The 13,659-nt window shown below is 44.3% G+C and overlaps 1 protein-coding gene and 1 pseudogene across 2 annotated transcripts in view; one reads left to right on the top strand and one right to left on the bottom strand.

Annotated features, from left to right (window-relative positions):
• Pitpnc1 (phosphatidylinositol transfer protein cytoplasmic 1) overlaps positions 1-13,659 on the top strand; it is a 257,448-nt gene that overhangs the window by 128,418 nt on the left and 115,371 nt on the right. The gene's annotated exons all lie outside the window — the stretch shown is intronic.
• LOC116077063 lies at positions 4,166-4,633 on the bottom strand (annotated as a pseudogene).

Below are 13,659 nucleotides of genomic sequence, written 5' to 3'. Positions count from 1 at the left end.
TTTTTTTAAGTGCATACAGCTCTTACAGAGGATCATAGTTTGGTCCCCAGCACCAATGTCAGGTGGCTCATAACCACTTGTAACTCCAGGTCCAACAGGTTGATACCTTCAGGATGCTTTCATGGATAACTATACTTGCGCTAATGTATAAACACATATACACATACATTTAAAAATAAGAACTACAGTGATCTTTTGTTGGTTTTGTTTGTTTGGTTGGTTTTTGTTTTGTTTTGTTTTTGGGTTTTTTCGAGACAGGGTTTCTCTATGTGGCCCTGGCTGTCCTGGAACTCACTCTGTAGACCAGGCTGGCTTCGAACTCAGAAATCCGCCTGCCTCTGCCTCCCAAGTGCTGGGATTAAAGGCGTGCACTACCCCCACCCAGCCCTTCTTTTATTTCTTACGGCAAGCATAAATACTCACTCAATATTTGTTGGTAAAGTAAGGTGACATGTCCACTCACTTCCCTGTGAGACCTAGTTGTGCCCAACAAAGCATCCATAAAATGAGACAGATGTTCAAGGCCTCTCTTTTCTGTTCAAAAGTGCCAGTCTCTGCTTTTGAGAAATCATGTTTTCTGAGTTGGTTAATGCCAAGGTCATAAGAGCAAGGACCAGTTACATAAATTATCTCCTGTCAGTGTTTCAGTGTTTTATTTATGGCTGTATAATAGAGGGACCTCCCAGTACTAAAACAAAAAAGGAGAAATTGGGAACAGAAACGGACTACCGGAGGAAATTGAGTACTGTCTGCCCTGAGAGAGCTGATAATGGAATTGAATAAGATCAGTACTGAACAGCAAAAGTACAAGAATACCTTTGTGATAGACCATGTGGCTGGCATGTACAAGGCCCTGGCTTCTGTGTCCAGAATTACAAATAAAAATATTTATACACATGAATCTCAGGGACATAAATAAAAAAAAATCCTATATAAAACACAAGCATGTCAAATCCCTCAGAGAATAATAGTGATGATAAACCACCATCCAAATGTGGTCCCTAAATCTGTTATATCAACATTAAATAAATCCTCTGGTGTATCTCTGCAGTAAAGCTGAGATGGCAGCATTTGGTAGTGAGGAAGGTAGGAGGGGCTCGTGCTCGTGGGGCAAGCCATCCTCCCAGTCCAAAGAGAGCTATCATGAGACCCTGGGGAGGAACTTACCAGCTACTCTGTGTATGAGGCTGCACCGATTAGATTTTCGGTCAGCAACATAACCAAACCCCTAGTTCACTGTATATATACAAAAATAAATTATAGATCAATAAAACTACTAAATGTTGAAAATGGTAACAAATACAGATAAACATTTTTTATTATTAGCAGATTAGGATCAAGCTAATAAGACATAAAGAAAGGCAAGGATGGGTGACATTATAGCATTAAAATTGAGAGCACCTACATAGCAGAAAAGAATTACACACTAAAAATAAATCTTTATATAATAGAAGACACCTAAATTTAAAAATCTATCTCTAACTAGAAGAATATATCTGTAATGTTTGTAGAGAGAGAATTCTGGTATTTAAATAAATAGAAGGTCTTTCTCATCAATTTTTAAAAAAGACTTTGAGTGTGTGTGTGTGTGTGTGTGTGTGTGTGTGTGTCCCTATGTGTATGTGCGTATGAGTGCAGTGCCCATTGAGGCCAAAAGGGGGCATCGGTTTCAGATTTCCAGGTATAGGAGTTAAAGGTGGTTGTGAGATGCCTTGTGTAGGTGCTGGGATGTGAACTTGGCTCCTCTGCAAAAATACTCTGTATTCTTGACCAGTTTTTTTATTATTATTATTAAAATATTTACAAAGTGAGTTCCAGGACAGCCAGGGCTATACAGAGAAATCCTGTCTTGAAAAAAAACAAAAACAAAACCAAAAACTTTTTAAAAAACATAATCCATTTGAAAATTAAGAAAGGAGTTGGAAATTTGACTCAAAGAAGAGGAGTGTGAATGATACGTACATGAAAAACACTAGCCTCAGAAGGAGGCTAGGAACCAGATTCAAGCAAGGGCATCTCTTCCCACACACATCAGAGTGACAAGAATTACAGTCTGGTGAGTCTCGGGATTAACAGGGATGTGAGAACACAACCAGCTTCAAATGCTGGAGGGAGCTGTGCACAGATATCCCCTCCTTACAGGACCATTGGCAGCAGTGGGGAAAGATGGAAGAACATTCCCATCTCCGTTTATCTCACAGCAGAACCCTAGTGGAATCACCGCATTGTGCACAAGAGACAGGCGCCATGAGATCCGTCCTACGCCAGCTGCAATGGAAAATAAACTAAAACTATCCAGAGATCTCCGATGGAAATACGCTGTGGTGTAGTTGCCTGGTGGAAAATTCCACTGTTCTTTAACTTAATGAAACAGATTTACTCTGACAAATTTCATAAAGTGCAATAGGCAAACTATAGAAAAATGAACAGCCAAAAAAAAAAAAAAAAAAAATTCTGGCTAAATAGCTATTCTTACCGTTCTTTTGAGAAAACCACAGCTAGGAAGGATCATGAGTCTAAAATTCTCATCAAGAAACTTCAGTTAGAAAAACTTCAGTCATTTTGTATGAAGGGTTATCTTCCAAGATGAAATTAAACAGGGACAAGTCTTATCTTTGGTTGCCCAAATACCGCTTATATGAGGACAGGATAGGGGCTAGGGGAGGACTAGCCATGCCGCCTCATGACCTAAGTTCAGGCCCTGTAACGAGCTTTTTAAACAAAACAACAACAAAGCAGGCAGATGCAGCAGCAAGTATCCATAATCCCAGCTCACCTACAGTATTGTGGAAGGCATGATGGAGCTAGCACCTGGAAATTTACAGGCCAGCCAGCCGGGACTTTGGAATGCATCAGCAGAAATGAGAGAGACCCTTCTTTCTTTCTTTTTTTTTTTTTAAAATGTTTTAAAATAATTTTATGTATATGAGTACACTGTACAGATGGTTGTGAGCCACTATGTGGTTGCTGGGATTTGAACTCAGGACCTTCAGAAGAGCAGTCAGTGCTCTTAACCGCTGAGCCATCTCTCCAGCCTGAGAGAGACCCTTCTTAATACAGTGGATCATGAGAACTGACTCCCAAAAGTTAACCTTGCCATCCTGATAGTAGGCAGCCCTACACAATACACACACACACACACACACACACACACACACACACACTTAAAAAAAACTGAGATGAAGCATTGTTGCTATTTTTAATAGTATATTTGAAAATAAACTATTTTGGGGATTGGGGGAGTGCTGGAGTGACATCTGAGCTGTTAAGAGCCCCAGCTGTTCTTCCAGAGGACCAGGCTTCAATTCCCAGTGCCCACATGGTAGCTCGCATCTGCCTGTAACTCCAGTCCAAGGGATCCAACACCCTCACACAGACACATATACAGGCCAAACACCTGTGCTTACAAAATAAATGTTTAAAAACCAAGTGATTTGCGCTGCTACTTCAATAGGAAGCAATTATGTATAATATACACATAAAATACTGATTGTGTCTATGTGTACATTTGTGTGTGTGTCTACTAGACACAGGATTGTAGACATTACCATTGAGTGCCATCCATAAAAGCAAAGTAGAACTGTCTATTACATATATTCATCCACCTCAATTCTTCCTGTCTGCTCATCATTGATTTGTTTTTAAATGGAGAGAGACACGCTGTGTGTTGAGGAGGCTACAGTAGTTATTTCTACAATAACAAGAAACCCTAAGGGTGAGAAGATTCACTGAAGATGATGGGAAGACTAGACTGGGGCTATGTCACTGGGCGGTTAGATGAACAAGGATTAGCTCCTCATGTGCATGAAACCCAACACGGCTGACACCAATGGGTGGGGATGGCAGGGGAAACAAAAAGACGTTTGCTCAGTTAATAGGAGAAATTTCCAGGCAGACTAACCATGTGATCGTACAGCTGAGAGCCTTTAAATCAGTTATGTAAACAGCTGGACGAGCCCATCAGATGGTAGATTCAGTTGGACAACCCAGGACATACTTTAGTATGCCTTTTTTTTAATCTACTCAAATATGTCTCAGATGCAATCTTGACTTTCCCTCTGCACACGTGAGTCACCAAAGAAGCGGTGTGTCCTCAGTGAGTTGTTTTAGCTTCCTTTTGGGGGAGGGGGCCAGCCCCCCAACAACTTTATTGACATTCAGCGGGTTAGTTCTCATCCAGATCAACCGTCTGTAGACTTTTGAATGTGGTAACAGGCACGGAAGTTACCAGTGTGTGGAGTTTGCTTGGTGAATCCTCATCCTCATTTGCTTTCTCAACAAGCATACACTTGGATACCACAGGGAGCATTCCTTACTCCCTGGGCCCAGATGGCTTTATTGAGCACATCTGGAGTCCCCATTTCCTTCATGGCAGATTTCTGAATTTCTTTGAGTGTGCGAGGAGCGCTCTGTTTGAAGCCCACTCCATGGATACACTTGTGAATGTTGATGGTGTATTCTCAAGTTGCCACCTCATTGATGGCAGAACGGCCCTTCTTCTTCTCACCACCCTTCTTTGCAGGAGCCATTCTGCTGGGCCTAAGTTGGAAAAAGCCTTCACTTCCTTTTTTTATGAATCTAATTTAGGTCCATCTTTTTATATCTAAGACTTTTACCCACTTGAAAGTGATACATCCATACTGGGCTGGAGAGATGGCTCAGCCATTAAAGACTAAGCTGGGCAGTGGTGGCACACACCTTTAATCCCAGCACTTAGGAAGCAGAGGCAGGTTGGTCTCTGAGTTCGAGGCCAGCCTGGTCTTCAGAGTGAGTTCCAGGACAGCCAGGGCTACACAGAGAAACCCTGTCTGGAAAACAAAACAAACAAACAAGCAAACAAAACACAACAAAACAAAAAAGACTAGATTCACAACCAAAAATAAAAGAGATAAGCCCTTAGCCTTTTATATGTGTGTATGTTAAAGTAATTATTTTAGGCCTATATCTTAGCAACAGGAAGATAATGACTTCACAAAAGGGAAAGGAAAAGTTGATATGTGAACAGCTTTTCATAGTAACATACTCCTATAATCCCAGTGCTCAGGAGGCTGATGCAGGACACTCGAAAGTCTAGCCTGGCTGATTAGAGACCCTGTCTCGAAAGAAATTCATATATGATACAAGCAAGAGTTAGTAAGATGGACTCCCATAGTCACAAAAGAAAATCTAATCCCTTCCTTTGTGGTAACACACAGCCTTGAGCTACTTCATGTTGGCCCATGGTCTGTGTGTAAGAGCCATGTGCTTGTCGTGTACACATGTAACCTCAGACTTCTTTGTGATCATAAGTCAACTACCTGTGTGTGGAAATCTTCCACGTGCAATCAAGTATACAGCTTTGGGGAAATCCTTTAGAGAGTTAAGGCATGGTTCTTGTTTTCTGATCAAGGGAGGGCCCAAGGCTGATTGGGTTGAACATTTGTGAATCTGTCTGATTTTTATTTTTTGGGGGGTGTCTTGACGGAGTTTGTCTTGAAGGACCAACTGCCTGTAGCTATGAAGTTCTCGGTACCCATGTTATAGGTTCTATTATTACATGGAGTGGCTGGGACCTGAGTTAATAAACTGTCATCAATCTGTCTGGGTTTGGAAACATTGCCCCATGTATCCATGAGCACTTCTGGATCTATTCAAAGCCCGTGTAACCAGGGCCTACTCTTCAGCTAATGTAGAAAGAAGAAAATTGCTCAAAGGGGAGATAGATTGAGCCATAATTATTATTACCAAGCAGATCTCAGACACTCGTCTCTCAGGGAGCAGTGCACTTCGGCTGACATGTAAGGTATCTGTGGGGATAAATGGAAGACTGGCCAAAAAGGCAATTTGAGGTTCTATCAGTGAAGCTACCAGCCAAAGAAAGTCTGTTGTAAGCAGAAAGAACACTTTAATGGAAGGATGTCAGGGACCCACAGAATTTTCTGGAGCCCAATGAATGGGCAGGAATCAAGGCAGCTCCAGAATGGGTCAAGAACCCAGGATGACAGTGGCCTTTAAGCAGAACCCAGAGTTATCTGTAACCTGCCCCTGCCTGATGCCTCCGGCCACTACCATAGTTGCTATGACTAACTCCCAACCTCTCTGTCGTTCTAGCCCTTGTTCCAAACCCAAACACTGCAGATTAGTTGGCTGAACACAGAATCATTTTATAATGACATGATAGTGGCAAGGAGCATGGGTGAGTAGGAAGATGTCAGAAAGGAGAGTGGAAAAAACAGAGAAGGAAGAAAATATGGTGTGTTTTCATTCTTGTGAATCTCTAATGATGTGTGTGTGTGTGTGTGTGTGTGTGTGAGAGAGAGAGATAGAGAGAGAGAGAGAGAGAAGGAAGAAAATATAGTGTGTTTTCACTCCTGTGAATCTCTATTTAACGGAGAGAGAGAGAGAGTGTGTGTGTGTGTGAGAGAGAGAGAGAGAGAGAGAGAGAGAGAGAGAGAGAGAGAGAGAGAGAAGGAGGAAAATATAGTGTGTTTTCACTCCTGTGAATCTCTATTTAAGGATGTGTATGAGAGAGGTAGAGGTGGGGGGAGAGAGAGAAGACTAATTGGAGAGGGTGATGCTGGAGTAAACATGAACAAGGAGCAATGGTATGTATGTGTGTATGTATGTATGTATATATATGTATTTATGTATATATGTATATATATAATAATCTCATGATTAAACTTGCATTTTAACTACACACAGGGCTATGTAGCCATGCTCATCTTTCAACATGGGCTCATGGGATTTGAACTCACGCCCTCATGATTGCATAGCAAGTGCATTTACCCATTGAGCCACCACCCCAGACTCTTCTCCTGGTTTTGGTGTGCAGGTCTCTCATGACCTTATTGTTAGTCATCTCTTTACACGCTTTGGCCATTGTCTATCTTTTTTCACAGAGTGTCTGTCTAGTTGGGTACCATTTATCTTAGAAGTCCCTTCTCATTTTCCAGGGACTACAGCATTATTGCATCCTCCAGCCCTTCCCCTGCCATTTCTCCAGCCTCTAGTGCTTTTGTAGGGGAGGTCAAAGCTTCCAGAAGTCCTGAATCCTTCCTCTCTGAGGGTACAGGTCACCAGCTGGTCCTGTTACTTAGTAACTCTTGCTGCCTTGGCTTGGGCCTCTCTTTCTCATTTCCCCTTCCTGTGCTCCAGCCTCTTCCAGACTCATGCCATTTCCCAGATCATCCTCAGAGTCAGCTCTGTGCCCATTGAAGCGTGTGTGGCTTTGTGAGAGCCTGCTGTCCAGGCAACAGTTTGCAGAGAAAGTGTCAGCCTCTCTGACCTAATTGCCTATCTCCATGGATTCTCAGAGAATCTTCATGATCATTATTGACTTCTAGATATACGGAGATGATCCTCATTCACTAGAAAACATTTTGCGGGACTGGGGGGGTAGCTCAATGGGTAAACATTGAATTTGGATTCCAACACCTGTATTAAAAGCCAAATATGGCCGGGCAGTGGTGGCGCACGCCTTTAGTCCCAGCACTTGGGAGGCAGAGGCAGGTGGATCTCAGAGTTCGAGGCCAGCCTGGTCTACAGAGTGAGTTCCAGGACAGCCAAGGCTACACAGAGAAAGCCTGACTCGAAAAACCAAAAAAAAAAAAAAAAGCCAAATATGGCTGGCTGTGTTACCCACTAAGTTTAATAATGCTGAGAGTGAAACATGAGGACTGTGGGAACTCACTGGCTGCAGCCAGGCTCTAAGTTCAATGAGAGACTCTGCCTTAAGGAATAAGGTGGAGAGCGATAGATCAGGACCGCCCCCCCATCCTTCTCAGGCTCTCCAACATGTCCCACCCTCAGACACACACATGCATGTACACCAGACTGACAAGAACTAAATATTGTGGGTCTAGAGATGTAGTCAGTGGTAAAGCTACTTGCATGTCATGCCAAGATTCTGGCTTCATTTCCAGTCAGTGCTGCAAACACACACATGTATACTTATACACATGTACCTACATATATGCACATACATACACATACATGTACACGCACACATTTGGCAGCTAATACCATTCTAGATGTCAGGACTGCAACATAGCTCTAGATGGGAAGAACAGAGAGTGTGCTGTAACTACAATAGATCAGAATATTATTTTAGATTCTATGTTCTATATATCATGTGCAAATAGCACATCATACATCCCTTATGAATATCATGGCTATATCATACGTGTATATTTACAAATATGGAGAGAAAGAAAGAAAGCTATAGAAAAATACTATTATTGTGTGTGTGAGAGAGAGAGACTTCCTCCTAACCTGCCTCTTGGCATCTGTTATTTTGTTCTGTCCCCATCTCTGTAATTTGAGAACATGTCAAAAGTACTGCTCCTGCCCACCCTGTCACCTCCATCCCTGCCAACTGCTCCAGTGACATCCTAGATGTCCCGCGCTATCTCCCGCCAGCAGGAACAACGCGGCACACACAGGATCCTTCTGCAGTACAAGCTTTAATGTATCTTGAGAGCGAGATCACAAGCTTCAGTTGAGGAGGAGGACCCCGACTATCTCAAAACCCTTCCCTTATATAGAGCTCTATGCCTGCCTCAGACGTGGCGACTCATAATAGGCTGTGTGACGATCAGGCCATTTGACGTGACCAAAGGCACTCCGCCGCAGATCATTGGGATTTACAGGCACACGCGCACAAGGCGTTTTTATGCTAACGGCAAGCCAGATGTCATCGCCATCTTGTAATGGCGATGTGCTTATGAAGTGGCTTCCCACACCTAGGGGCCGTGGGGCCAATGGGTTTGTCTCAGCCCTGAAGATCCTGCTTGATGTGAGCAGTTGGCTCCTTGAAGCTTCCAGCCTGCTGATGACATGACCTAATGCTGTTCCAGCAGAGGCTTCCAAAAGTCTGTACCAACCTAGCCCCTTTCTTTTCCTACGTCGAATGCAAAGTCTCACTAAGATGGGGGCAATGGCTGGGCAGTGGTGGCGCGCGCCTTTAATCCCAGCACTTGGGAGGCAGAGGCAGGTGGATTTCTAAGTTTGAGGCCAGCCTGATCTTCAGAGTGAGTTCCAGGACAGCCAGGGCTACACAGAGAAACCCTGTCTCAAAAAACCAAAACAAAAAAACAAACAAACAAAAAAAGATGGGGGCAGTGTTTATGTTCAGATTCAGAGAGCTTGGGTTCTGCATAGTTTCTGCATGTGAATAGGGGAGGACTCTCTCTCTTTCTCTCTCTCTCTCTCTCTCTCTGTCTCTGTTTCTCTCTGTCTCTCTCTGTCTCTCTCTCTCTCTTTAAAGATTTTATTTATTATATGAGTACACTGTAGCTGTTTTTAAACATACCAGAAGAGGACATCAAATCCTGTTATAAATGATTGTGAGCCACTATGTGGTTGCTGGGAATTGAACTCAGGACCTCTGGAAGAGTAGTCAGTGCTCCTACCTGCTGAGCCATCTCTCCAGTCCAGGAGGGCACTCTCATCGGTAAACTCTGCCTGTCTGAGTTGCCAAATAGCCACCACAGTAGGAGCATAGGTGAGGACTGGGGAGATGGCAGGGGTGGGGGTGGGAGTTACAGCATTTGTCACAGGTGTGAGGACCTGTTTTCAGACCACCTGAACACAGGTCAAAAACCAGACACAGCAGGCTTGTCTGTAACCTTAGCCTTGTTTTGGCTAGATGAGCGGTAGAGACAGAATCCCAGGTGTTTTAGAGCCAACCAGCCTGGTATACACTGCAATGAGAAGAGAGGAAGGGAATGATTAGCCTAGAGACAAAACAGAGGCTCGACTGCCACTGTTTGTCCAATGGGACAGGAGTGCATACACACACACACACACACACACACACACACACACACACACACACGAGCATGTGCATGAACAAATATGGAGAGAGTGTTTGAAGTCTGTGAGGAGTGTGGACAAAGGCATCTAAGGACTGCAAAACAGAGGCAAAGGCAGAGGCAGTGTCACCCGCACCAGCACCGTTTCACATTCCAGAGTGTAGTGTTGCTAGGGCTCCAGGCTGTTAAGATTGGCCATTGTGAGGATCCGTCCTGGCCTCGCCCATGTGTGAAGAGAGGACTTAATTCAGACACTCTACCTTCCTAGAAAAGAGCCCCTTCTTTCACATCTGGTCGTGGCTTTGAATGACAGATTCTCTCTTAGAATTGTGGGCTATGTGACAGTGTAGATCATTTAAGTGACAACAGTGGCAGGGACTAATTTAATTCCATTTTCCTTTCAGGCCCTGCTAAATCATTGCTGCAGGGAAAGATAAATTCCACCTTCTCGGATCAAAACGATTCAAATAAGGATGTGTTCTGGGGAAGCTGGGGCTGAAGGAAGGTCTGTTAGTGGACTCAACAGGACTTAGTCAGCTCTCCATCACCATAATCAAATACCTGAGCTAATGAACTTAGAAAGAGTAAAGGTTTGTTGTGGCTCACAGTTTGAGAGGTTCTGGAAAAGTGGTAGGGGTGGGCCAAGCATCTGTGGAGATCCCAAATGTCAGCAGGGGAGGGGACAGCATATTTCAGGAACTAAAAAGAGGAAGAGGGCACTAGGGTTCCACATTCCTGGCCACAAAGGACTCCCCCCATGCCCTACCACCAATGACCTAGCCTCCTCTCCCTGAACCACTTTGGAGTTTTCCCAATAGCATCCTCCTGGGGACCACACCCTCATCACTAAGGGCCTATGTGGGATTCTTTGATTTTTTTTTTTTTCTCAAGACAGGGTTTCTCTGTGTAGCTCTGGCTGTCCTGAAACTCACTCTGTAGACCAGACTGGCCTCAAACTCAGAAATCCGCCTGCCTCTACCTCCCAAGCGCTGGGATTAAAGGCGCGAGCCACCACTGCCCGGCTGGGAACTTCTTTTTTAATGTCACTGAGAAGAGGACTTCAGACCCCTTTATAAATGGTTGTGAGCCACCATTTATTGGGAATTGAACTCTGGACCTCTGGAAGAGAAGCCAGCATTCTTAACCGCTGAGCCGTCTCTCCAGGCCTTTTGATATCTGTCGTAGTTTCTTTTCCCGATGCTGTGGTAAAACACGCTGACAGAAGCAGTTTAAGAAAGAGTTCAAATCCAGCCTGCCACCGGGTGGTGGTAGCACAACCCTGTCTCGAAAAAACAAAAAATAAAATAAATAAGATAAAAAAATACAGCCTGCCATGGTGGGTGAGTCAAGGGAGTGGGGACTTGAAGCATTAGCTACATCTCATGCATAGACAAGGATGAAGGCAAGCTACTACTTGGCTCATTTTCTCCATTTATACAGTTCAGGGTTCCTGGAAGGCATTGGTGCCAGCCACAGTGGGCAGGTCTTCCTACGTCAACTAATGCAATCAAGAGAGTCCCCTATATAAGCAGGCACATGACTTTCTGACAGTTAACACTAACCGCCACGAGAGTCCCCTATATAAGCAGGCCTGTGACTTTCTGACAGTTAACACTAACCGCCACAATGTCCAGACGGTAGCAAGCACATTCCAGAGCTTGAAACAATTGTCCCTGCCTTTAACCTGGTAAATGACTGGTACCAAGATCTTCTTCTGGGTAGGAGAATATTAAGATGGAATTGTAACTTTTCCTTGACTGAGTGATTATTTGTTTCTAGGACACTATGTCGGAAAAAAAAAATAATTGTGTTACTCCCTGGCTTCTATGAGTTGTTGGGTGAATAGCAAAAATTAAGACTCTGGCGTCCTGGCCATTTGTAGAATTAGGCGGTCTCAGGATGGAAATTGGCTGATGGTTTCACTCTCCTCCCACAATATGATGGTTACTTAGGATGGTACATGCTCACATGCTACGAGGGATGGGCTATGTGGACTGTTCCGTGGTTGTCCATGGGAGGAGCACCCAGTAGATTCGAGGATACATGAAATGAAACACAGAAGTATGCTGTACAAGAGGACGGTGGCAAGCTGGACCCAGGGCTGTTGGGAGATGCACTTACTTGTCTAAGTCAATAATTCTTTGCTCAACCCTGTTCATTAAAAGGACCAGAGGGGCTCTAAGGCTGTGGCTCAGGCAGTGGAATGCCTATGTAACATGCTTACAGTCCTGGATTCACATCCCCAGCACCACATAAACCAGGCATGGAACTACACACCTGCAGCCCTCTCACTCCAGAGGGGGAAGTAGGAAAATCAGAAGTTCAAGGTCACCTTGGACTAGATAGTAGTTCAGAGCCATCCTGGAATTTATAAGAATCTATCTTTTTCCTTTTCTTTTCTTTTTTTCTTTCTTTCCTTTTTCTTTTTCTTTTCTTTCTTTTTTTTTAAAGCACCAGAAAATGCTCCTAGGACTAGAATCCACATACCCCGCTCCCCGCCCTCCCCCCCCACACACACACACACACACTGTCCACTGGCTCTGTGCTCTCGGTACAAGGAGCCCAGAGGAAGTCTGGCTCATGTGATTGACAGCAAGCAAGACAGTGGGATTTCCCTATTCCGCATCAACCTCAATTGCACTCTGGTGCCAGTGTCTGATGGACTCAGTCTTCAGCAGAAACTATAAAAAGCCCCTGTCAGAGAGCTTTGAGAAGTGTGAATGAATGCCAGGTAATGAGCAGCTTCTGCAGTGTCCATTTTATAGGAGCGAGAAATCCGAGTTCGAGCAGACTTTGGCAATGATAAGACATCTCCTCCTGCCTCACAGGCCACCCGAGAGCAAAGCCCGCCACTGCACTCACCAGCTTTGGGGGAGCTCAGGCTTGGGTTTTTGTTGTTGTTGTTGTAGTTTGTTTTTTAAACCCTTACTTGCTTGGACCCTAATAAACATCCCAGAACTTTGAGTGACGTCTGGCAAGCTATTGAGAAAAAAATATATGCATTTGTCTTTTTCAAAAGTTAGGTCTGGTTGGAGAGATGGCTCAGCGGTTAAGAGCACTGACTGCTCTTCCAAAGGTCCTGAGTTCAAATCCCAGCAACCACATGGTGGCTCACAACCATCCGTAACAAATCTGAGTCTCTCTGAAGACAGCTACAGTGTTCTTACACATAAGTAAATAAATCTTTAAAAAAAAAAAAGTTAGGTCTGGATTCTCTCAAAAAAAGAAAGAAAGAAAGGAAGGAAGGAAGGAAGGAAGAAAAGAAGGAAGGAAGTAAAGAGGAAAGCCTGGAGAAGATGCTTTAGCTTCCCAGTGGTTTGCAGGCTCAGCTCGCCAATACCATTCCACGTTGGAGAAGGAATTTTGAGGGCTTGTATTAGTCACTTTTCTTGTTGCCATGGAGAAATACCTGTCGATTGATTGAAGGAAGAAAGGGTTTGCTCTGGCTCCCAGCGTTGCCCTACCGTCCTTCATAGTAGAGAGGGCAGGGCAGCAGAGTGAGCAGCGGCTTGGCCACGTGTGTGCGCCGTCAGGAAGCACAGAGATGAGTGCTGGTGCTGAGCTGGCAGATTCCTTTCTCTTCAGTCCAGGATCCAGCTCATGGGATGGTGCTTCCTACCTTAAAATGGATCTTCCCTTCTTGGTTACGCCTCTCCAGAAACACACACATAAACACACACCACACACACGCCACACACACACACTCCAAGAAATACCACAGAGATGGAGCAGGGAGGAGTGGAGGGACGAGAGGCCACAGAACCTTAGCAACAGTGTGCCTCATATCCAGGAAGTCAAGTAAGGTTTGGACAGAGTCTAACTACCATTTTTTTCTTTCCTCCTTCTCCTCCTCCTCCTCCTCCTC

Source organism: Mastomys coucha, unplaced genomic scaffold (genome assembly GCF_008632895.1).
Source record: "Mastomys coucha isolate ucsf_1 unplaced genomic scaffold, UCSF_Mcou_1 pScaffold5, whole genome shotgun sequence".
NCBI lineage: Eukaryota > Metazoa > Chordata > Mammalia > Rodentia > Muridae > Mastomys > Mastomys coucha.
This window is presented reverse-complemented; position numbering and strand designations above follow the sequence as displayed.